Consider the following 27,231-nt stretch of genomic DNA (forward strand, 5'->3'; position numbering starts at 1 on the left):
AGGGGATGTATAATCAGGGACTAATTGCTTCTACAATAACTAGTTTTGATTCTTAAGTCTTGTGGAAGTAAAGGTGTTTTTTATCTTAGACCTTCAAAGATGGATGCTAATTAGATGTTCTTCCAGAAGGATGTATGCAAATTAAAATCTGAGGAGTTGATAGAGGGGAATTAGAAATAAGATTTGTTATGCTACTTGGTGTGTCCGCTGAACTCTTGACTCTGTAGGAACGCTTGGAATAAGTGACAAATTCTGACTAGCAAAAGGATTTTGAAGGATATGGAGCAAACATTATTCACATAAAGCATTGAGTTAAACCGAAACCTCTTTTTAAGGTAATACCTGGAGTAAAAACTTTCATTAAATGTTCAAAACTAAAGGAGAGAATTCACATTAAATATAACTGAATACTCACTAGGGGGTGGTGTGAACACAGCAATACAAATATGAGACTTAAATACTTATTTTTCATAATAAATAAAGCTGGAAGGAAGCAGAAATGTCCTGCCAGAGATGTCAATTCATTTGAAAGTAAGCATGAAAAATAGTTGTTGAGGATGTGAGGCTTTGTGTGATACTCTTGCATTTTTTTGTTTTGTTTTTAATTGAATGGAAGTTGATTTTTCAGTAAAGACCACATATTCAAAATATTGACTGCTCTAAAGCTCTGGAGTACTGACGCTCAAATTCAAGTTCTTTTCAGAATCTCTCTTACCTTAGTTATAAGCAATCAATCTATAAATAAATCCTGACACAGGTGTCTGTCCTGCACAGTCTTGATGTTTTAACGTAAGAAAAAATACTGTTTCCCAGGTCATGTTCGTCTTGAAGAAAAACTTAGTTCTGGAATTGAAGGTTCTCTCCGCAATACTGTAGTATCTTCAGTGATTTTTCATTAAAGGTTCGCTTAAGTACAGTAGCTGTCCAAAGCAAATGGCTTGAAGTCAGTGGTCTGATTGCCTGGTACCATGCTTCGGTATTTGGTGGTGCTTTATTATGACTGAAGATTGACAGCGAAAAATACTGACCTAGTGATTCAGTGTAACAATTGATGTGTTTTGTTACGTGGTTAGCTTATAACCACACATTGATAAGCTGTGTTCTTGTCTTACAGCGGGAGACAGTAAGCCCAAAAAATGGGAAGGGGAGGAAATAATTTAAAGTGATCTGAAAGTAATTAGTCCAATCAGATTTTTTCCACTATTTTGCAACAGTGTTAATGCGGTTATGCTTTTCTCCTGTCATTCCACTTGGAAAACGGCAGGCAACTGAAGAGCTGCTGTTGGAAGTCCTGTTTCCACAGTCTGGAGAGAGAAGTATCTCTTCATGCAAGTTTCTATTCTGCCAACATTTCGCCTTCGTATGCTGCACGTTAAGCTATGTGTAGCAGATGTTCTGTAATTCAGAAGTTCAATACACGTATCATACTGTGAGGAGACTGTAGGTTAATCCCCTTTCCTGTGGGAGGTAAAACAATTAAGTGGAAAGCACTGATGAACAGGAATCTTCACTTCTTTCTCTACTGTGTGTTGAAGGTACCCTTTTATTTCCTGCTGATCTTGGTGCATCCCATCATCTATAGGTGATAGTTTTTGTCGCTGTTAGCTGCTTTTGGACTTCAGCCTGACCTTCATGTAACAATACCCATTTTTTTAGAACCCAAGTTTCAAAGAGAACTTTTAAATATTGTATCTATTTAATGAGCCATCTGGAACCCAAATTAGGCTACAAAGGGTTTTTGGAGAAGCAACTTAAAAACGAAACAATTGATGAATAATGTGAAATTGTTCTACATGGAAAGACTTCCCTTAACTACCATTTTAATGAGTAGGACTTGTTTGAATTATGTGTGTGTTTTGTTTTTTTTTTAGAAGGTATATCAATGTTGCAGGAAATGTGTGTGGTTTTTTATAGTAGTAGTAATGACTTGATCATATGGCTAGACAAGTGAGATTAAATCAAGTATTTCTGTGAAATATGTTAAAAGTTGTGTGCAGCAGCCTCAGAGCTTGACTTGAAGCTAGATCAAGTAGTCATATTTCTTATTGAGGTTCCACCTTTAGGTTCACTGACATAGATAAGGCATGGTCTTATATGTAAGGCAGCTTCTGTCTTGAGAATGTAATCCTGAAGGCAAAAGACAAACTACAGCACATGAAGAGATAGAGGGAAACTGAGTCTGGAGGAGAAGAGGTTAGTGTCTTGAGGTCAGAAGTTAGATCTGAACAACAGAAGTTGCTGGTATGGGTGTGAATATTTTTGTTCATTGTCTACCTAATGCAATAGCAGTAAGTTACTTTTATGAACAGATTGGTTGCAATGCTTCTAATAGGTACAATGAAAAGGCTGAAGCTTTGACAACTCAACGTCAGGATTAGGCACGTTGGAGTATATTAGTTATTGGTTTCCTTTGCTGTAAAGAGATTAAATGGAAACTTAATCATATGTTGCCTGTTGGTAACATTGATGAAGTCTATGAAGCTGTATCTAAAAAGCAACGGAACCCCCTCTGTGGAATTTTATCCTCATCTGGACTTCAGTAAGCTTCCTTTTAATTTCAGTCTTGAATCCGTGAAGGCTGTGTTTAATGAAGCAGCTGTGAAAGTGACTAAAAGACATCCTGTGCACTAGAAGACAGCTGTGGGGCTTTTTGCCTGAGTTGGCCATCAATAACCAGTTCTACAAATATAATAATAAAAAAAATCCTCCATCTTCCTTTCTAGTTACTGCTGTTCATATACACAGCTCCTAAGTAAGGTGAAGTAGTAAGGTGAAGCAGAGGTAAATTCAGAGCGTCTCTGATTTTGTATGCTGCAGATGCTTTACAATCAGTAAAAAAAAAAAAAATATCAAATGCAATGCCTTGTCATGGGTACATGATGATGGTTTGTACTTGTGTTCACTGGGTTAAAATACAGCTTGTTATCTAATAAACTGGCCAGACTCTAAACTGACCTGTGTTAAGAGAAACATGCTTCGCTGCCTTTCATGATGATCTGATTTGATTGTGCTGGAGCTACTACCTTGCTATCATTTTCTGTCAATTTTCGCTAGCCTGTTTATTAAGCCAGGCATCATTTGTGTTGATTTGATAACAGGTTTCAATCACTGATAATAAAACTTCTGCATCAGATGACCTCAGATCTGTATCTTCTGCACAGCGTTGGCTGTAAGTAGAAAATTGGGTCTGACACTTCTTTTTGATATTTTGTCTTTTTTAACAAGCAACTAAAATGACAATGCAAGTAGGTTAGCACTGTTAAAGTAAAAAGAGGAAAAGGATGATTTCTAAATGTTGTTCATGTTTTTTACATATTTTTACTGTTACCTCTATAGTTTGACAGGTCCTGTTGCAGACCAGAAGTTAAATGAAGTCTTTTTTAAGGGTGAACCATAGGGTTGTTACAAAAATAGGGAGCTGTTAGAACTCAGGTTTTAAATATTTAATTGATCAGTTCTGGTTTTGGAAGAAAGGTTTAAGATTTATCTTCAGGGCTTTACGAAATTAACTAAAATGTAGGAACATAGAACTGGGAGAAGTTTGTGCTCACATAGAAATATTAAACTTACAGGTTTTGAGGTGTTAATTAAACTTAGAGGGCTATATTTTGATTAGCACTAAACTGTATAGCATTTGTTTCAACAAACACTCAAGCACTGTACTGGGGCATAAACCAGAGAAAACTTGATGGAAGTGAGTTGTCCAGACACCAAGGAATGCTAAAAAGTAAACATCTAGCATTAAACATGAAGTAAAACAAAATATCCATCACTTTTTTGGCATTTTTATTACATAGGAAAATCTTCAAGGGCTTGGGTGCTTGTTAGTTGCCTTGCCTGTTTGTGTCTTATGCTTTAGAAAAGATGTAATTTTAGTATAGTAGAAAGTTGCTTTCAAATATTTTTCGGTTAACAGTATTTTTTGGCTACTGGCACTATTTCGTTTATATGGCATATGACCGGTGGCTTATGTGATAGACTCAGTGTAGGACAAAGATATTTTACAGAAGCTTTAACACAGACCAAACCTGGGAGTGTTGTCGTAGGAAAACTTAGACCAGTATTCAAGGCAAGTGCAAGCACTCAGGTTCTCTGTCAGGATGGTACCAGGCAATCTTCCTGCGAGATTTGGAAGTTCTTGTATTCCCACTTAACAGATGAAGCACAGAAGGGTAAGTACAAAGTCATTTTTTTAAGTACTGAAATGTTTTAAAAATGCAAGACCCTGTGCAAATAAACTAACTTTTTATTACTATAAAATAACTCCTTCAGGGGCTTGTCCCTAGGTCAGAAAACAAGCAAGCGTTACACTGGGGAGTTGAACAGTATCAAGGTAATGCTCTGTCTATCTGCTGCACTAGCTCTCTTTCCAGCAGACCAGAGGCAGGATTTCTATGGAAATGGTCTCAGTGAGTGCTTCGGTGTCCACGAAGCACTGAATTCCCCTGAGCCTCAGCCTGAGTGAAGTGCTACATGGCAATCTTTGGGTCAGTAACTGTGTGGCGTCTGGGCTTCAGCCCAGCTGTTAAGTCCCTGTTTCATGTCCCAGCCGGTGTTTTCAGCCTGCTGCCATGCAGCTGCCTAGGAGCAGGTAATTGTTTCTGCTGGGCTGAGATAGCTTGTGAAGTCACTTTTCCTTTAAAAGCTGTCCTTAACAGTGCTGAGCCTAGTTGGTGGTATTTTTAACCGTTCTTGCTGAATCAAAAGCTCCCATGCGTTAGCTGGCTTGAAAACAGATTTGTCTCAAATATTTTCAATGGCTTATGTGGGAATTAGCTTTTGGTAGTGACAATGCACTGAGATGATTTGGTACCTTGTAGTCTCACAGCTACATTAACCTACATTAATCCTAAATTAACAGACTTTGTTTAGTAAAGTTTAAAAAAAAAAAAAAACCACTCCAGAGGGTTTATTAATTTAAAAGCTGTTGTCTCAGTGACTGTTTTATTAGAATTAGTAAATGGAAGAATACTGTAGCAGACACCTATGACAAAATACTGAACTTAAGGTATCTCTGAGGTCTGTTCTTCTATTAATGTTCCTCAGTAACTTTAATGACAGTTACAACAACCTCACAGAAAACAGATCCTCCAATCTCAGATGCTGTGAAGCATCTCTTTTGCTTTTCAGCTCAGTTCTTACTAGTACTTCTTAACCCAAGACTTTGTTCTTACTTGTCTTATCACTTGAACAGCTATCTTGCAATGTGAAATGCAGGATCCTGTGTAAAATACTTTTAATGGAGTTTGCATAATCGAAATTGTCTGGGCATTTCCAATAAGCACAAACATCAAGAGCAAAAGTATCCTGCTTTTCATTGAATGTACATGACAGAGAAGAGCTTAGATTGTCAAGGAGGTTGTGCAAAGGAATCATTTAGCCAGCAGAGGACTGTAGAACCACACATCATACAGTTATTGATGCAGAAATGTTTATTCACAAAGAATAAGGAAAAAACCTACATAGAAAAGACGGTCTTTGAAACACAATAAAATACTGAAAAGTGAGGGCTCAGTTCTTTGTTTCTCATTAAAGAATTTAATTTGCCCCAGGTTCCCTTTGTTGATGAAGATCTATGGGAATTTTGTTTACATTTGGAAGCACATTGTCAAGAAGAGTACTTTGTGCAGACGACTGAACCTTTTGGGGGAATCACAGCACTGTACTGACACAGAAATGGTGGCACATTCCCTAAAGGAAAACATACTTCATTTGTAATGAACATTATGTCTGCAGAAACTAATGGCACAACCTCCTATTCAGTTTATGTAAAATAAAGCAGGCCCATATGTTGCTGCTTTTAGAGTTTGGTTGTTTAAATTAAATGTTGTTTAATGAATATTCAAGCACATTTGCTCAAAAGTTGTGCTCAGTGTAGTGTCTTTTTCTTCTGTCTTCGATCCTACCTAGAGTATTAAGCCATTTCAAGAAGGTGCTAAAACTGAGGCATCTGTTTCTAACAAACGTGGATATTAAAATGCCAGAGCAGATGAGAGGGTAAATAAAGACATACAGTAAGAGTATCGTATTATTTTTTGTTTTGTAATTAAGACTGAGAGGGGTTTGATATGCATGATGCCCTTTAAGAAACAGGAACATTCACTGTGCTATTGCAGCAGCTGCAGATGGGGTATGTTAAAGCATATTCACTCCGCTTCCCTTCTCCTGTAGGAGGTAAGTCAGTTTGTTCAGTACATGTGGGCCAGATGCTTATGCTGGGCTGCTTTGGCAAAGGGACTTAGAGGAGCACTTACACCTATGGGGGGCCATAGGCAGCTTCTAGATCTGTGTTGATGTAGGCAGGAGGATCAGCAGTACTCTGTAAAAGTTGGGGTTCATGTGTTGCCAACAACAAGGTGTAACATTTTGTCATTGGTCCCCAGTTTGAAGTCACATAGAAATGTTAGTAGGCTGGAAGAAATGCTCTGGAAGCAAGATCTGTCCCTACAAAAGGGCTCTAGACCATTCAAATTTGAAATGCATCGCACATTTATGATCACAGGTAAGTAACTGCACTGCGGTTACTCTGAGCTGGGGAAAGAAGGCTGATACAGACAGATGATTGAGTTAATCTCATTGTGCATTTACTTATGTCTATTACATCAAGCTTTTAATTCATGAAAACACTCCAGTGTATGTTTAAATTATATGTTTTCAGGAAAATCTCTCAGCTCTAAGGCAAAAACTGAAATATGTACTTAAATGCTTCCGTGAACTTAATCTCCAAGTCCAGAAGTGACAGCGCCATCGGCTTTTTTTTTTTTTAATGGCATGGAAAAAAAATCTCATTAGAAGACAGCTGGAATGTAAACACAAATCACAATAATTGGCTTTTACTTGTTTTCATGAGGGTTCTTCAGATGCTTGTTTTTACTGCACAAGTGCAATGTTGTAGATATACAGTGAAGCCCTCTTCAGAGAATAATTGATACATGGATAAAATACTTAGAAGATTTCCTTAATGCTGTAAATGTAAATGAAGGCCAAGACTATTACATGGGAAAAGCAAATACACAAACCCTCAAATTCTTTAAAATTCTGCTTTTGCTAAAGCTTCCCTTACCGAACTAATTCCACTGTCTCTACTTAGCTAGGTTGTTAAGCACCCGTTAGTGCGAGAACAGGACAAGAAATTGCCTGCCCGATGAGGTGTCACCTGAAGATAGTTAAGCTGTTCTGGGCATGTCTGTAGACTTAAAAATTCACCATTTATATGTCTCTTTTAGAACATTTGTTAGATATCTCCAATTAGAAAAAGAAATACCTACATACATTAAAAAAAAAAAAAGGAAAGCTAAAAATAGCAGCACCCTTCTGAAGTGTGAACTTCTGGAATGAACTGAACTTGAATTTCCTCTTGTATGTCGGTGGGAAATGTGCTGGCTACTGTACAGTAAGCAGTGAGAGGCAGTTCTACGCTGAAGTACTGGTTATATTTTACAACTCAGTTTTGATCTCAAAAATCTTGTAATACATCAGAAAATTATTTTTCTTTTAAAAATGTTATATGATTGAGGAAGACAGATTATTTTATATACAAAATGGAGCTCTGTGTTATATCTATTTCTTATGTGATACTTTGTGTATAGTCATGTATATTCAGTGAGTTTATCTGCTCACTGCAGTGAAACAATTCTTTCTGATTTTAGCATTTATTATTTCTATGGAGCCATCCCAGACAACAAGGGAAAACGAACCATCCTTTGCTGTTTGTCATTAGTGGGACCCCTCCATGGTTGCCATCAGGCACAGGTTTCTAAACCATCTATGTGCAGAGGGGTAACAGGAGAAAACAAAATGTTGGGATGTTTTTGGAGTCAAACTGCACTGCAAGCAAATATATGTATTTGTGCTGTATTTGCAGATAATCGCCACCTCTTAGCTATAGGATAAATATACTCTGGACAATCCACAGACTGCTTGAGTTCCTTTTTTAGTGTGTTGGAAGTGTCAGGTAATGCATTATGTGATGGGATGTGGGCAAATCGCTAGTTAAGTTCAGCATTCAGACTTTAGACCATACTTATGGTTCTGTTTCCCTTTGTCCCTCCTTTTGAAGGACTTCCACCCTTGACCAGTTAGAATCTGTTTAAATCACAGAGAGCAAACTCTTCTCCAAACACACACACACAAAAATAAATATAGAACCCTTTTTGTTTATCATGCTTTAAAACATACTAGTGCTTTCTTCTTCACCTTTCCTCTTGTCAGATAGAACAAACACAAACTGCCCTGAGGAGAAAACAAACACTTGTGGTTTGCAAACACTCTATGAATTCATGACATCAGTGTTAACGTGGTTTGTTTCAGCACCGATTTAAAATCCATTCTCCTGCACCTTATGTCATCTCTTTCTGGCTATCTATCCGCCTTCTTCCAGCTTTGTTGTATTCATCTGGCATCCACCCTTTTGAATGCTAAAATGTGCTATCCTCCTTTTCTATAGTCGTGTGCATGTTAAAACACTGAAATATTTTTGCACCCTCCTGAATGCTCTATAGGAGAGATGAAAAAGCCTGTAGAGAACAATCGTACATCCTGGATCTAGCCCTCAGGATAGAAATGATACTGAAGACAACCTGTCGAAATGCTGAACTCATATTGTTGTTTGGATTAAAGGGAGAATGCAAATGAGGGATAAGGAGAAAATAAAAGCTTCGGGATGGACATGGGGGATTTTCCAGCAACACAACAGCAAACATTGTCAGAGCACTTGTGACTACAGGTCATACAGTCCTCTACTCTGGGAGCCAGATATGTCTCTACATCGTTTACAGTCCTTCCCAAAGACATTATAAAGCCTAAAAGAAAATAAACGTAGACAGCTTCCACAAGCTACAGAAGAAAGATTTGCTTTATAAGTCTTAGAAAAGATTCGTGAACTCTGCTTGCTTGCTTCCTGCTAGTAGTTATCTTAGCGTAGGCTGTGAAAGTTAATGCATTTCTGGGGCATTCTGGTTTTGCATGTATGGCAAATTCACATGATTAAAATATTTGTTAAATTATTTGAAGTAATTTCTTCATGTAGATGTTCTCATTTGGTTTCAGTTCATCTTCTAGGAAGTTGTTTTAGGTTAATTAGTTAAATCAGTGCTCTTGTCCTTTATAGAAGAGACCTTTAGGATGATACCTAACTACTGAAGTTAGTAGTAAGGCTGCACTTGACTTTTTTGGAGTAATATGAGGTATAGTAACGCATAAGTCTGGGATGTATTTCTGCACTTCGTTGTAGATACGATGCACATCTTTCTAGAAGATGGCCAGTTACTGCATTATGCATGAAGAAACACATTCCCAGAGCTCACACAGGTGTTTTCAGGGAGAGAACAATTCTGGTTTCAACCCAGCTTTTAGGCAGAACAGGACTACAACCAGAAAAGGAGGAAGCAGCAATGGATAGAATCGCTATAAAGAGGAAACCTGATTCTCTCCAGTCCTGTCTTTTTCTGTACTATGCCCTCGCTTTTGCTTCCCCCCATTGCCTTGCAGGTAGGACATTAAAAGAAGTTGTGTATAAGGAACTGAGAATAATCGGAGCACAGCAGTCTTTCTTGATTTATTACTTTATTCATTAATCCATATATAAAATGCAATTTAGGACAAGGCTCAGAAATCCTCACTCTGACATGTTCTCACATATTTGATAAATGATTCCACTGGCAGAGGCTTGAAGGGCATCTGCAGTAAATTCTGCCGAGATCTATTTCTCAAAACGTTTTTACGCTTTCATATCAAATTAGAGGATATCTCTTAGATAAGGGTAAGTGATGGGATTTCTATCACTTGGGTGCATGTCTCATAACTCACATGGGTGGAAGAGTACAAGTAACCAGCACCGTAAGAATGCCACAGCTTTAGGACAGTCCCCTTGGAAATAATTCTCAGAATTGTTTTTCTTCAGCCCAAAGTTTTTAATAATCATTGAGATGCTTGAAGACCTTGATATAAATATTTTCTCTAACTATGCGGAGGAAGAAGTACTGTGATGTATGGATTCCATTTAAGTTATTCCAGGCAGAACATGGGTTCTTAATACTCATTTGAGGGAGTTGAAAAAAATTTTAATATGCCAGTCATATAGTCTCCGCGTACAGGACTAGGATGACTCTGTAAATTTGGAAACTGCATTCTTTTGAATAGGATAAAGAGGCGTGGTGGAGCAAACAGTTTCTGTTTTGGTGAACCTTCCTGTTTCTCTAAACTGGCTCCAGAATCACTGCTTTGTCCTTAGACCTTTGTCTCCCCTCCCACCCTTTTTTATGTATTCTTCTTCACCCTTTCTCATTTTTATGCATAAAATTCCCTCCTCCTAGCTTACTTTACTCTTCCAGAAGGCTTTTGTCAGGCTTTTGGTTTGTGTACTCATTGTATTGTAATATGCTCATGCACATAGAAATGCACAAAAGCACACTCCTGTGTTCCTGCTGTTTGAATGCCAAAGAAAAGGTCAAATGATTCCTGAGCTGTCATGGTTATAGCAGAAAAAAAGGGAGATAAAGTGGGCATTCCCCCTCTGTTCTGTGCTGTGCTATCCCACTGAAGAACAAAATCAGTTTGGGGAACAAGACAGTACTCAGAACCTGTTCATTTACAGCTATTGTGAAGACCTACTGTCAGCAGTGGGGCTTTCTGACAGGGTGAATGAAGCTTTAGCACTTTATTTTTCAATGGCACAAAGGGTTCTAAAAAAAGCAATATTTGGTCTTCAACAAACAACTCAGCTCAGAGCTAATAAACTGATTTCATATCTATTTAAAATCTGAGCTTTTAAAAGCAGGAGTACATTGATCGAGGCATGTAAGACCTAGAAGCTCAATTTTCTCTCTTTTATTTGGATCATGCTTTGCTGGGAAGGTAGCAATTAGACTCTGAATTCTAATGGCTACTTCTTTCTCATTCGTGCCAACCCTTCAGTTCAAGAACCTTTTGTCCATTTCCCTTGAAATCTGGTACAGTGTCATTCTGAAGACCAGCCATAACCTGCTGATTTTGAAACTGATAAGCTTCTATTTGTGAATTCAGGGATGCTGGTTTCTAATAGAAACTTAGCTGCAACATTACCTCTGCATCTGTAGTAAACATAGAATGCTGCATATCTCAATCGGATGTTTAAATTGTCTGTGGATATATAGATCATTGCTGCTGTGCAGAGGAAATCTTTCTGCTACCCTTGAGTAATATCCTTTAGCCTTATTCAGCTTGGAAGTATTTATCAGGAAGTCATTACAGCTGTTTTGTTTGCACATAGCTTTCACTTCTCATATTTTATTGTCTGGACAGCATTAGCTCAGTTAGTCTAATGAACGAGTAGGTCTTCTAATATTTACTATGTAATTAGTTTGTTGGCCCACACGTAATGCGCTAGGTCAAACTGTGTGACGTCTCTAGCCAAGGCTAGTCTGAAGAACTTTGTGGTTTATTTTTCTGATGTTTTGGCCCAGTGCTTTCTGAGGCGGAAAGAGCAGGCTAATTTTGGTGTATGCTTTCCTAAAGATTGACAAAGCAATAAAGCTTCCTGGAAAGGCGATGTTCTTGTCCTACAAAACTCCTAGCCAGAGAAGTCTAAATCCCTTTGGTCTAGGGCAATCTGGATAGTATTAGAAAAGTAAAATAAAGGGCCATCGTTTGATTTCCAGTTGATACCTAGCATGCAACACTAAAGCAGAAAACAACATAGTAGAATAGATAAGATACCAGGGATTACAGAATGCTCTACTACATGCTTTTCTCTCCCCACAGGGAATAGGAGAACAAATGCATAACAGATGTTAGTTATATTACTTATTAAGCAAATAGAAAGTGCTGAGATGTTTCAATGAAGAGCTGATATCAAAACATATAGATACAGCATGAATGGAAGAAATTAGAGCTAACGCTTCTATGTATAACTAAAGTAACTCAAACTTTTCCTAAGAAGCAGAAAAACAAAACCAATCATACTTTTTTTCTCCTATTCTGTTAAAAAAATAAAAACAAAAAAAGACAATTTAGCAAAAGACTCCTGATAGGCTGAACAGTGTTACAGATTGATTGCTGTTAGCCCTAACATCACGGAGGTTCCCACCTGTAGCTACTGATGGTATAATGCCTAGCTGATGCTCATTTATCTGTGTACCAGGCAGCAGGTCTGTGGTGTAACACATACACCCATAACACAAGTGGGGTTTTTTGTTTTGTTTTGTTTTTGCCTACTGCTAGTATTTCCATTCTGAGGGCTGTGTTGCTTAGACTTAAGAAGTCATAATGAAAGAGGAGTGGAAGGGAATGGTTCAACATTCAAGGGTTTGTTTTCTCTGGATGAGAAGGTAGAAGAATGACTGCTTAACTCAAGTACACCTGGAGTTTTTAGGGATTACCAGCTTCACCTAGAATTCAAGGAGAACAAATTCAAGACTCGTTGAACTTAGATCAAGGTAGGAAAACTATGGATTCTGTTTAAGACTGATAGAGCCTCAGTAATTTTATTCAGTAATTGAGGATACGTAGAAGGAAGAGACAGAAGTTAAATATGAGTGAAATAATGTCTAACTGGAACTTAAACTTTTTTTTGCTTTTAAAGTAAAAAAGTTTCATTTACTTCTAAATTTAATTTTTCGTATGCCAGAAACAAGCAGGAAGAGAATATAAGAGCAAAATAAATGGTATCGAGTGGGTGAACAAAATATATTAGGAAGAAGTATCTGGAAAAAGAAGGTATTTCTTTTGATTGCCTTCACTTATTAGTGAAGTGAACCCTTACCTTTTGAGTCAAAAAGTGGCTTTTTAACATAGGTGTTCTATAGTTGATTATGAATATTTCAAGCTACCCTTAAAACTAAAACTGGAATATGGAAACAGAATTTCTTCCTATGTGCTTAGAAACTGCATAACATATTTAACGAGTAAGAGGTTGTGTAGCTTTATGTTTTTTAAATTGTATCTTCTATGGTATGTTTTTTATTTTTTTAAATGCTTTTTGTAATTTAGTGACACAATGCACAGCTGCAGAGCATAAAAGGAAGATTTACAGGGCTGTATACTTTAATGTATATGTGATTGTGAAATTACTGGGTGTATCCATTAGCGTGCTTCTATGAGTATTGGAGACTCTAAGGCATTCCTGACGTTTGCTACAAGATACTTGTATTTGCGATTATAAGAAGTTTGTCTCAAAGGAAACTTGTGCTGTCTTTTAAGCCCCCTTTAATTAAGTAACTGGGTATTAAAGGCTTCCAAAGATAGGTGTTGGTTTTATCTTTCAGGTGGCTATCATCTAGGGGTTAAAGTTATGGCTAGATGCTACAATGAATACAGGACTCTGTTCACAGAGCTTGAAATCACATTATGAAGGGCATTCTGAGATGCAATGGCTCAGATATTCTGCTCTGGAAGTACTTCTTGGGACGATTTAGAGATCCACATCTAAAATGGAACGGGCAAGGAGCTATCTTAAACTTAGGGCCCCATTTGTTCTGTAGGGCAGCATTACTGCTGATGTTGCTGGATGGAATTTCTAAAACACCTATTGTGAAGCATCTTAGAAATTTCTGTGGAAACCTTAAGGTTGATGTAGGATGAAAAGCTTTATGGAAATAAAGATGGGGAAAAAGCAACTTCTCACTAGTCCATATTGTTTATATTCAAAGCAAACTTATTTAATTAATGTGGTGTCAGCATTATTTTAGTATGCCACAGGTATTTGAATGAAGAAATGCCTGAAGGCAAGGAAGGGAGGCACTCCTTAAACAGCAATTTTACCTCCTGCCTTTCAGGAAGGTATTTATATTTGAGTGGCAGAAAGGAGATGGACTTGGCTCTTCATGTTACCAGGTTTAAGAAGCCTTGACAGTTATCCTAGGGTGTGTCAGTTTTCTGGTTCTCCACCTCGCTAACTGCTACTGTATTTCATGAAGAGGGTTAATGTGCTACAGGTGCCCCCATAGTCATGGGCAGTAGAACACTTGCTGTTACTGACATCCAAATCACTACTCTGTTTCAGTACTAACAAACAAATGATGGTAAATATCTCAGACCATCTTTGTAATATTTCAAGGAACTGATTCTATTCTGATTGCCACTGGGGGAGGATTAAACCAGTGAACTGGATCTTTATAAACAGCTTTAGATAAAAAGAAAATTGCGTACCAATGACAGAACTTGAGGAAGGTGTATAACTTGCCAGAAACTTCTACCTATATCTTTAGGCACTTTAACACCTGTGAAAGCTTGGTGCCATAGTTAACGGTTGTGGAAATAGCAGCTTGCATGGTGTACCGTTGTGTCAGCATATCAGGAATCTGTTCTGATTGCTGTACCAGTAATATCGATTGACTGTGATCAATAACAGCGCAGTCAAAAGTAGCAAGAGCAGTGCTTATGCTTCAGCTTTGGATCTGGCTTTTGGCAAAATAGGAATATTTTGCATTCTGACAGTGCTTTTCCATCTCATCTAATGCTGCTTCTTTCTTCCTCAGTGGAATTGTATGTAATCGGCGATGGTGCAACTCTAAGACAAGCTGGAGTCCTGCTTTGCAAACATATATAAATGTTTATAAATCGGTCCCAACATATCCTGTTATCTTATCTCTGGGCTCTGAGTGTTGATAGAATAATTTCTGATCCCTTCTACTTCATCAGTATACATTCACATAAATTCATGTGGCAGCTCAGAGCCAATTAAAATTTATAAGCCACAAATAGTGAGTGAAATTCTGAGGATTAATTTACTCACTGGAGTATTAATCTGTGTAATGTAGTAGGTTATCCTTCAGTAAACTTGGCTATATGGAGATAGGGAGATACATTTCCTTGCATGTTTTACTGTAAATGCAGTAATTAGTCCCACTGGGCTGTTGAGCTTGAACGGTTACAGCCGGCAGTACCACTGCAGCCTTGGCCTGAACCCTGGGAGAAAGAACCCAGTCAGCAGCACAAAACCCAGGTAGCAGGATCCATTTTGCTTTTTGTTCCCTGTTTTGAGTTAGAGATCAAGAAATAAGTGAGATAAAATTAATTTTGACTTATTTTTAAAAGGAAAACAAGCATTGTTCTGAATATCAGAAAGTATAACCTATTCCCCCTGTCATCCCCAAACTTCTCCAGTAAAGTAGCTATTGGGAAAAGATTTGAGAAGGGGGACAATGATAATAAATGACTTTGTATGCTCAAGAAAAGGAGCCTCATCCTTAAGGCTGTGAGCTAGGATCCTGCAACACCAGGAGAACCTAACTGATCAAGCCTAGTAAATCTGACTCTTGTTAATGGTTTTTTAACTATCATTTATTCAGCTAATGGTCTTGCTGATAGGGAGTGGGGCAGAAGGATGTTGTGGCTTGTAGAGAGCCACAGAAACAGCTGGTACCTGATTCAACATTTTAATTTAGATCCTTTTCTCTCTGCTTTAAGATTGTTCTTTTCATCAACTTCTGCCTTTTTCCGATGTTATTAACTGTGGATCCGTTCATGTAAAACCCACTGGAATTCATGTGTGTTTTTTTTTTTTTAAAAAAAAAAGGCAAGTACAAAAATCTGGTGGAAAAACAGGTCTCGGGAGTGTGGCAAGATAAATTATTTCCAGGGTTTTGTGTGGAAAAACTCAGTCAGGACAAGCAAATGAATAAATAAATATGTTATATGAACGTGCATCTGGGGAGCATAGAGGCTTGGGGATGAAGACCTGCAGTAAGGCTTCCTGCCCTAAAGGAGGCTCGGCCTGGTGTTCACGCTGGTTTTTCATTGTTGTCACTGGCTGTGAGTTGGAAAGCCAGCTTCCTTACTGTTATCTCACATTATTGGATTTATCTATCATATTTCCCCTGTCAGGGATGATACTGAAAGGCCAAAACCTGCTGAATTGCTTTTATCTGGCTGACATGTGAATTATCCCTGTCCAATCCTCTAGTCCCAATTCTTCTGTTTGTCAATTGATGTGGAGCAGAAATGAGTGTAAAAAGGTAAATATGGCTTTCAGCAGATAGCTCCGTGTCAACTGAGAGCATGGCAGCAGAAGGCGAGTTCTCTTCCTGCCCAGCAAGCCCTGCCCTGCCTCCTAGGTTGTGCATCCCTCCCAAACCCCAAATGTTGGCTCCTGGGGGAGCTGCCTGCCCCTTGGGCAACCTCAGTCCCTGCGGGTTGTGGTCATTAAGGCTGCTGGGGGGGGGGGGCTGCAAGGGCTGCTGGCCACCAGCCATGTCCCGCTAGGTGTAGGGCAGAGCCCCCCAGTGACTGGGGGCTGGCTGGGCTCTGGCCCCTTCGTGTGAGCTGCACTGGAGCACAGCCTGGAATAAAGGGCTGGGATTTAGCTGGAAATTGTGCCAGTGTGAGGTCACATGTGCAACTGTTAAAATGCCATTATTAAGGTTGTCCAAGTCTTAACATAAAAAAGGTTTGAATAGGGTCACGTATCATACAGGTGCTTTTGAAAACGGTATGTCAGAGAACCTGCTGCTTATACATGTATAATACATCCTAAATAAACCAAGAATTGAAGTAGAAATTGCCCTTTGGATTTGCATATCTGACAGAAAGAGTAACATCCATTTCAATTATATCCATTATCTGGTTTTAAATAGTATAGTATATAAGTTGCTACACAGGTACGTAGTCCTAAGGAAAAAACCCACAACCTTGTGTGGTACATCATGAACTAATTTGTGGGAGAATGCAACCTTGTTTTGTCTCATATTATTTCTAAATTGTTAACACTAATTCTTTCTTTCACCTTTCTGTCTGGTTATTGAAGCTTGCATACTGTTTTTTTGTGTGCAGTGCCTTCTAATTATCTTCTGTGAGATATTGCTGCTATATCCCCATGGAGAATAACAGAACTTGGTGGAGGTTTATAAAACGCATTTAAGAAACATCTAATGGATGTGTGCATGTGGGAAAAAATAGTTATTTTTGTTCTTGTTTTTAGCTTTTTTTTTTTTTGATGTCTACCTCTATTCAAACAGTGGCCTTCAGGACACAGATTGGATAAGTAGAGGCTGTTGCATGGCATTCTTTTCTTGGGCAGTCTAGTAAGAGTTACCTTCCATGAACTTCTCCTTCATAAATAGTAATGCCTGTCATTCATTGTCACAGTCTTACGAGGAGCGGCTGAGGGAGCTGGGGTTGTTTAGCCTGGAGAAGAGGAGGCTCAGGGGAGACCTCGTCGCTCTCTACAGGTACCTTAAAGGAGGCTGTAGGGAGGCGGGGGTTGTTCTATTCTCCCACGTGCCTGGTGACAGGACGAGGGGGAATGGGCTAAAGTTGTGCCAGGGGAGGTTTAGGTTGGATATTAGGAAGAACTTCTTTACTGAAAGAGTTGTCAGGCACTGGGATGGACTGCCCAGGGAGGTGGTTGAGTCACCATCCCTGGAGGTCTTTAAAAGACGTTTAGATGTAGCCCTTAGTGATATGGTTTAGTGTAGGACTTGTTAGTGTTAGGGCTGAGGTTGGACTAGATGATCTTGGAGGTCTCTTCCAACCTAGACGATTCTGTTCTTGATCATCTGGTGTTGTTTTTTTGTTGTGACTCAAAGTGAGTCACTTTTACATTTTTGTGTGTGTGTGTATATATATATATATACATATACATACACACACCCCCACATATAGTGGACGGAAACCTTAGGGAGGGCTTCCTGCCCCTTGGTTTGGGGGCAGCTGGAAGCTGAGGCTCTCACCCTTGCTCCCCAGCTTCCAGCACTGTTGCAGCCATGGCTGTGTCCAGCCCATGTCCTGCTGGTGAGGGCCTGTCCCCATCCCCAGGGAGGTGCCTGATGCCAGGGCTGCCCCTGGCTGGGGCCATGGGATGGGAACCCTCTCATTGCCTGTACCCAGAGTGACCTTAACTCTGGTAGGAGTTAAGGACAAAGACAATAAGAAGCTTTTAACTGAAATAGCAGTACTCCAAGGGCTTAATTAAGTTTTGGATCAGCACTTTAGGTAGTTATTTGTAATTTGTTGCATACAGAAACTGAAGCCTTGACCTGACGTGCCTAAATACATAATTACACAACATAGTGGTGCTAAGTGCTATTGCTTAAGGGGTTAATACCATTGACTACAAAATGCACGTCACACAGACAGGACGTTTCTCCTGTTTGTTGTAGAGAACGCCTAGAACAGTGCATATGCTCAGCTGGGAAGGTAGATTGAAATTTTTTCACAGCACAGGGAGAATAAAGCAGGATCAGGTTTATTTCAAATCTGTGTCTATATCAAGAAGAGTGATGAGATTTCAGACAGATGAGGTTTTAAGCAGATTGGTTAGACCTCTGGGATTATTGTGATGCTTTGTTTTCTCAACGTCAGATTGTGGTCCTTTTTGGGATAAAATTGCAAAATTATGTGCTTGGTTGTCTTTGGTCCTTCAGTGACCTGCGTATATTCATATAAAACTGTTAGATTTAAATTCCTGTAATGTAATTGAAATATTCACTCTTATAAATGAGCTTGGAGGCCACTGTGAAGCAGTGCTATCTTTGCCACCCCATTGCTGCTGGTGTTCTCTGCTGCTGAGCCACTTCACGTGCTGCAAGGTGCCCGACCGTTTCACAGAGAGCTCGTCGACCTGCAGCTGTACTTTTCCTGAACTACTCTGGAGTCTCTGTCTTCTGAAAGTCTTTGATTTGATCTTTCTCTCCTCCTGTTAAATGTTGTAGTGGGAGATGCTATTCTCTGCTGATTAAAATGCAGGATGAGCCGGCTGGCATTGCTTTTGGCAAACATTGCCCTAGTCACTGGGGTGGGGAAAACATGGAATAATGAGCTTTAATCCTTGCTAATGATACATAGGAAACACACAGACAAGCCAGTCCCAGTTGTCACAAGACCATGATTTACCAAGCCTCACCTCTTTGGGAAGAGCCCATGAAGATTAATCACTGCTTTTTGTCCGTCTGTGTTTACTCCACATTCATTTTGTTCGTGACCTTTGTTCCTTGTGAGCTTTATCACATGTTAACAGACCCCAGCGTGGCCTTCTGCATGTCAAAGAGCTGGCTTGTCAGGCAGTAGTTTTAAAGTGATAATTCCTTTTTATGCACCAGCATTAAAACTGTTTAAGTTCATGTAAAAAAAAAAAAGTATATATATTTATAAAATTTGATATATGACAAACCTGATGGTGATGGCAGCACAGCCCTCCTGAGTTATAGCAGTGTGCACACAGCCGCTCTCCCAAGATGAAAAGCCCTGGATGGGTTGTGATGGGGGACGTAACAACAACTTCAGTACACATTTTGATTTTGACCAGAGTTGCCCCAGAATTCAATAATATGTGGGACCCCTTCACTGTGCCTCAGACCCGTCCTATCTGGTGTCTTTCAGCTGTAGGCTGCTCTTGGGGTGGCAGAGGAGGAGCCTATCAATGCCTGGAGCCGCAGTACTGTATTATTGTGCTGCTTTTGCTGCTGCATCTTCTGGGCTGGGAGGGAGAAGGAGCTGCATGAGCTGGCTCTTGAGGCTCTCTGTCCCCTGGCTCTCCCTTGCAGGGCTGGTGCAAGTTGTGGAAGGGAAACCTGTGGCAGCTCTGCCCAGCTCTCTCCAATGTTCTGCATAGTGCATGGATGGAGAGTATGATACAGCTGTTGGTGTGCATTGTGATAGCTAATGGTTTCCAGTATTTCATGTCTATCCAAGTAATTTAAGTGTGGGCACATGGGGAAAAGTATTTGATTGGATTCTTCCAAGCAGTATTCATACCATTATCTTGATCAAATGTATTTTTAAGGGCTTTTTAATGAGATTCTCTAATATTAAATTAGTCAGGCAATGGCCTTGATCTTTTCCAAATGGATTGCATAAAACAATATGCTTTGGTCCCAGACTAGTGGTGGACGAGAGGGGAGGTGAGCTTCCTCGTTAGCACTTCTTTCTCAAGCTGGATCTCTTTCTGTTCATACCCGTAGGCTTAGGGGTGGGTTAATTCAGTAAGCTCTGTTAAGAGCTGCTATGCTAGATAGACACATGGCTGCTGCTATTGGCAATATTCCCCAGGTCCTTGCTATATCATAGGTCTAGTTGCCTCTCTTTTCCCTAATTGTCTAGGTGACTTGTTATTTAAAAAATAAAATAAAATTAAAACAAAAAAAGAGAGAAAGAAGCATCAGAAAGAATGAGCTTCTTGAACTCTTTTGGTAAAGGACAACTTAACTGTATGTTTCACGCAATAAATGGCTTGGATTTGCCTCTATGGATCTGCATAAAGTGAAGAAATGAATACATTGCAGTGGGATCACTTCAAGAGGTCCAATATAAAGCAAAACACAGAAAACCTTCCTTGTACGTACCAACTTCTACCACAAGGCCCTGTATAATGCCTCTTTTAAAAAAAAATAATTGCTGTCTTGGGTTAGATGCTGGGAGGTTACGCTGACTTTGAATATTGCTGTATTGCATATGAAGTCAAAATACAAATGATAGGGCTACTTTTGAATGCTATGTTTTCTTCTGTAGGAACTTGAGTATGCAGATGCTATTAGTTTATATCTGTCTTCCCCTGAAAATGGTGCAATAAGGGCCTAGAGTGTGGAACACAACTTGTGCTGTAGGCTGCACACGAGGGCGAGCCTTCGCCAAGCTAGCCTCATGGTGCTGGTGGCTCAGGAGAAATCATGTTAGGTAAGAGAAACGTGTTCTGTGGAAGGACCATAAACACATGAAATGAAGTCTCTGGAATGATTGGACTTTGTGGTTTTCAGCGGCATGACGTGTTATCAGTCAGCAACTTCTATATATGCATGACTATTCACAAGCAGACTCAATCATTGCAGCTGGTCAGGTCTTAGTCTTCACTATGCAGTACTGGTATTCTGGAAAGTGTTGAATATTCATTAGCTGTTCTGTCTGGGAAAACTAAGAAGGATGCAGTGTTCGTTTTGTCTGTGGACCTTGTGCTCTTGACGTACACCTCACAAATAATATATTTGGGAAATGCACAACTTGATCTCTTCCGTGGATATCACAAGGGACCTTTCAAGGAGTTGGACATGCCACACAACAATATGGTATCGTGCTGAGTCCCCAGAGGTCGCACCGTCTGAATGCTTAGTTGAGAAAGGTCACCAAGATGCTCCAGTGTTCAGCTCCTGTTGACTCCTGAAGTGCTCTTGGAACTTTAAGCCTTAACTGCAGAAAGTAGTTGTTCCCTGCTAATCGTAGTTACGGGTGAAGTTTGGGTGCAAAGCGAGTTTGAACAGTGGGATGCAGCCTTGCCTGTGCTGCCTGTTGTGTCTCCCAGTGCTAGCCAGGATTTCTTTGATGGATCCTGTCTGGTTAGAATCACAACCCCCTCTTCAAGCTGGTACTTGATTTTGAGTTCCTCGCGGTACTTGGAGCCTTCTCCCCTGCAGAGTCATTAACAGTGCCTTTTTGCTCCTCTGCCAGAGGCTTAAAATACAGCTGTGACACTGGCTACTGCCACATAGTGCCTTTCTTCTACTGCTTAGTGTGTTCTGGTGGTCTAAAACTGCTGCTAAAATAAGTGGATTCTCACACACACAGTAAGGTGAACGCGTCATTTAGTCCTATTCAGGGAAACAGATTGGAACTGATCAGGCTGAGTTTCTGCTCTAACATTCCTTTAAACATTGTTAGTGGGCAACTTGCAATCTATTAGAGAAATGAATTCATATGATGTGTTTTTTTTTTTTTTTTTTACTTTTGATATATTGCCATATCCCAGGACTGTATTGGTTTGCCTGATTAATTATCTTTTATAAGCAGTAAGCACAGTACCCAGCTCTGACTCTGAGGCTATAGAACAGGTTATTTCAGGAAATGTACATGAATATTTTGAAGCATAAAGATTTCTCAGCATTACGAGATGAGGGATTCTCCAGTCTCCATCTGTATGTATATATAAAAAGCCTGACCACTTCTCATAGTCATAATCCTTGGATTTATTATTGCTTTGGCATTATTAAAGAGGGGCTAACTCCTTTTTTGGGAACAAACATAGGGAGGATGTGGTTTAAATGTTAATAGCTTTTAACTCCGCATTATGTGGTTTGTTAACATTAATATTTAATGCAGTCAAAAGATTAATGCCTATGTTTATTTCAAAAAAAAAAAAAGACGAAGATGCTGCAGGACAGTTATCTTGCTCTGCTGTGCTTCAGAAAATATAGCTGAGGAAAATCCTCATGCTGCAATTGTACAAATACACTGTTCCTTCCCCTCACCCCTCTTGAAATCTATCCATTCTCTCATTCCTTATTCCTAAAAATAAGCCATAGGGTTGTAATGGGGACACTGATTAAATATTCTGCTCTGTAATTTATGCAAAAGTGAATCCCAACAGGAATCAGGGACTCTGAAAATCTGTTGTGAAATAATTATCCTGAATGACATTGTAGAAATGGTCCATGAGGATGTTGTCAATAATACATTACATAAAATCTGTTTGAAATAAAACTTGAAAATTACATGATATTCAAGGGAACCTGAAAGAATTATCAGTAAACAAATTTAATCAGCTTGATGTTATGCATACCGCTCAACCTCTTATTATCTGATCATCTAGGTTTTAGAATGCTGTAGGGAATTGAATGACAATTAATGCTAAGATAAAACTGTAGGAGCTTGTGCAGTGGCTGCAGGACTACCTGATTCTCTTATTATTTGCTCATCTCTCTTCATCTGCATTCATTTCTTGCTGCTACAGAGTCTTTGGTGACACCCACTGACGGTAACCTGGCTGTTTGTTGTATGAGCCTTTCCCTTAACAAGAAGGCACTTGCTAACAAAGAATGAACCTGCTTGAAAACGGGATCATTCCAGTACTTCCCACATACTTTGAAATGGTTACGCCAGTGTCTAGGTGTTGCTTGTTGTAATATCCAAACAGCATTGTGACAGTCATGTGCAGCATGAACTACTTGTGAAATCATGTCCAAACTCATTGATGTTACTTGATGTAAAAGCCAGGGCCATGGTGAACTCTATAACAAACCAGTTCACAAGAGATGGGATCTCATTTGGCTTCACTAATGTCAGTGGAAGCCTTGCCACTGACTTCATGAGGAGAAACAGGATCAGAAATTTATTCACCTGAAATCTGTTTCCAGGCTGCCGGTTACCTTTTTACTTTTTGGGAACATCTCATATAGATAAGTGTGTAAGAGGACTCTGCCAGTTTCAAAACTTTCTTTTAGTAATCAGCAAAAGAGTGCAGACTTAAGTGGTACATTCCTGATGCTTCCAGTCTTCAGTAATATATATGCTAGCACTCAGGATCCCACCTTCTATCACTTCTACACATGCATTTCTTAGAGGGAATTTCTGTTTTGTATTGAATGTATTTGAGTGAAATCATCCACTTCTAGAAGTGTGCTGTGATGTCCACGTGCAAAATATGACTTGTCTCCATTCACTCTTCTTGAGCATTCAGGTAAGAATACTGCCAAGAGGAGCTGCACTCATTCACAGAAGTAGCAAACTTGATCAAAAGTTTTTCTTTCTGGTGAGTTTATGCCAAGGTGGCAGAAATACAGCCTGATGCCTTTTAAAAAGGATGCCTATGAGTAGGGTAAGGGGAGAACCATATGATAGACATTAAATTTATAGTTCTGCCCAAAGACGGCCTTATCTTTAACAAGTCACAATAGAAATGAATTCTGCTTCTGCATGTGATAGGTATATCCAGAATTTTAAGCTTATAATCATGAAGCAACTCTGCTTTTTCCTTAAAAAATGTGTTATGATATTTACCCATTCAATGGGGCTGGCACTCAGTTGATTATGTTTGGGCAATAATGTAATAGTAAGGTGATGCCGAGTCAAAGGGTCTATAGTGAAGATCCTGTAGGTGATGCCTTCATTGAAGATGTTAAAAGATTCAATTCAAGTCTTCTGGCCTGGCTAGCTCGGGTTCAGTATACTCTGTCAATTCTTTAACTTACAGGGACTATTGGACATCAACTATTTGGATACATTGCTGGAATATCTCGAGACCATATTCATGGTCTGAATTTTTGGGTAGACCTGTGTGGTACCAGGAGTTGGACTCAATGATCCTTGTGGTTCCCTTCCAACTCAGGATATTCTATGATTCTATGAATTAAGGGGAAGTAGTAGGTATGAAAGAAAACTAAGATCTTTTCCATTTCTGCTTTAGCTAACACATTTCTTATATTTACTGCCTGTTTTTCCCTGATGCCACAATAGCATTCTGCTGGACTCCACAATTGAAGTTCAGTTTTCCTCTTCCTCGTGTCTCGGTTCTCTTAATAATGATGAAATGAATCTGGGTTGCTCTATGCATGTGGCTGTGGTTTCATTACAATAGTCTCAGTCACTTAGCAAAACAATCATGATTTCTGAAATATAGGGCAGTATTTTATTATGGAGATATGTTGTTCTGATTTCTTTTTTTTTCACCTTGAAACATCTTTGTTGCCAGTTAGATGAGCATGGAATGTGCATTCTACCTTACTCTTAAGAGAAGTGATATAACATTTTCAAAGTTTCTTTTCTTGATGTGTTGACCTCTGCTGTAGCATGATAGTATATGTTGAAGGGACATCTGTCCATATTAAAATTGTGTACCAGTCCAGAAATATATTAATCAAAACTACAATGTTCACTTCACTAATGTGAAGCTTTTCCTTCAGGTCTCTTCACCATTTCAGTTCTGTCATTTTCCAAGTTAAAGGGGTTTGTCTTTGCATCACTTTACCTGAGCCACAGGAAAATTTTAATGAAAATTAACTAGTCAAGCTAAGTATCTATTTTTCTATTCTCAGAATAAGAACACTTCAGTTAATAGCATTTTATTAATGTTTAAATAAATTTACTTCAGGCTGGAAATAAATGAAATTGTGAGACAGAAGGTACACTTTATTACCAAGATAAATTGTCTTAACCCCTTTGTGAGAGAAGATGACAGAACTAGCTGGTATTAGGAGGAGACAAGATCTAGGTCAGTTATGATTGTATCTACTCAAGAGATGTCTTTAAATACTGTATCTCTTCATGTGGATCTGATTCAGTTAAGCACTGTGATCCGCTAAAGGACTTAGTAATAAACTGTTCAAGAAGGTAAGTGGTGGCAAGGAGGGACAGGACTGCAAGAATTTAAGACCAGTTTATTAATGAACCACCAGCAGAATAACTTGATATATTTTAATGGATTATTGTGGTTTATTTTAGCATGGGTTAGGGAACGAAAACATTTAAAATCAAGAATGCTGTTTCACAGAAAGTGGGATAACACAAATTAAAAGACAAGTCTTCTTCTGAGGTTTTGATTTTATGTGAATTTGTACCTAAATCTGGCAGAAAATTGGTGCCTGATTGTTGTCATTCTAAATTGTAGATGGTCAAAATGCAACGAATTAACTATATTTCCTTGCACATGCTAAGAGCTATAAACTAAGCTGTTGCAGATTTGTGCTCAGTAAGAAGTCATCTAAAACTTGCCTGTAGTCAGTGCAAGAACTGAATTGTCAAAAACCCATATGGGAAGGAGAACCTCTAGAAAGGCTCCTTGATTGAACTTTTTTTTTTTTTTTACTGAAATGATTAGGCAACCCACTTTCTATAGTGACTGTTGTTTAATTGTAGGCCAGTGCCTACATGGATGCTGTTATTTTCATCAGTGAAGTTTTTTGTCTGGTGTGTAGTCAGTCTTAATCCTCCATATCATTTTGTTTCTCCTTCATTTGAAAAATACAGACCTTTAGGTGTATGGTTGAGCTGAAGCTTCTGAAATCCACAGTTTCAGATGTACGGTAAGTTCACTCTTTAAACATGTACTTTAATACAAATTGCATTTTATAACACTAATGTCAAATTTCCTGTGCTGTTTTCAGAATGTTTTGTTCAACATGATGCATTACAAATCAAGACTGGACTACTTGTAGCTATAAAGTGTGTGGGGGGAGATAAAGGTAGCAGGATGGCACTATATGTTAGTAATGCAGCTACCCTCCTAAATTATCTGAAGGAAGAATAGAAAATCAATAATGGTTTGCATTGCTACACTAACTTCACATAATCACTACCCAAAGTGGTAATTGTTTTCCTTTTTTTTTATGGTTCTAATCTGGATAACTCTAAACTTATGCTCTTCTAGCTGTGGACTTTGTTAGTTTATGATTTTTTATCTTGTTCTGCAAGGTCAGGCAAGTGGCTAGTTTATCTAGGTGATGGGTAAGACTTACTTGCCCTTAGCCTTGCAACTTACTCTTCTCCATGGCTGGATGTTATCTGATAGTTGCACTCTTCCTTATGCTCTTGAAAGGAGAGATTAGAAGGGAGCAAGTGTTTTGGCTTTTTTACTGACAGTCTTGTTTATAGGCAGTCCTGATCAATTGGGCAAGAAAAAAAAGTTTGTGAACCTGATGTACAGACAAAGTGTATAAAAGACTGGGGAAATGACATGACACGTTGGTTTTGGTGGGGAGAGCATTGACCTTAATCATAGTAGCTCATATGGTGCTGTGTTTTGGATTTGTGACTAAAAGTGTTGATAACATGCCTGTGTTTCATTAGTTAACGAGCACTGTTTGCAGAGTGACAAGTTTTTTTTATTTTTTTCCCCTTGCTCTGCCCAATCGGTGAGAAGGCTGAGGGGTGCCCAGAAGCTGGGAGGGGACACATCCAGGACAGGTGACCGCCAACTGGCCAAAGGCATATTCCATCCCACATGTTGTTGTGGTGTTGTGCTTAGCAATAAAAGATGGGAAAAAGGGAGAGGTGTTCAGAATTGTCTGTCCTCCCAAGTAACTGTTATGTGTGATGAAGCTCTGTTTCATTGAAGTAGCTGAACACCTGACTGCTGGTGGGAAGTGCTGAATGAATTCCTGATTTTGTCTTGCTTGCACATGCAGCTTTTGCTTTACCTATTGAACTGTCTTCATAACCACCCACGAGTTTTCTCACTTCTACTCTTCTGATTCAAAGGGAGTGTGGGACTGTCTGGGGCTTAGCTGCTCTGCTGGGGTTAAACTACCACAAGGAGCTAACAAACTCTCCAAGTCCTGATCCCACCTTTGCACCTCCTCACACAGGCAATAGTACAAATCTGAATTCTGTACCTTTCTTATTTCTACTACAGACTCATATCGGACCACAGAGCTATTCCTTTTTCCTGTTCTTATAGGTTAACATGTGAATATGAAACTAAAAGCCTCTATATCTATCAGCTGAGATACATCTTTGTTTCTTGTTTTCCCATGTGGCTGGTGCTTCAGTCAGGATAATGAAACTCAGCACCCAAAGTGTTTTCCTTTATTATTTTGTATCCTGCAGAAGAATTGTAAC

The sequence above is a fragment of the Anser anser genome (assembly GCF_964211835.1).
Source record: "Anser anser genome assembly, chromosome: 7".
Lineage (NCBI taxonomy): Eukaryota > Metazoa > Chordata > Aves > Anseriformes > Anatidae > Anser > Anser anser.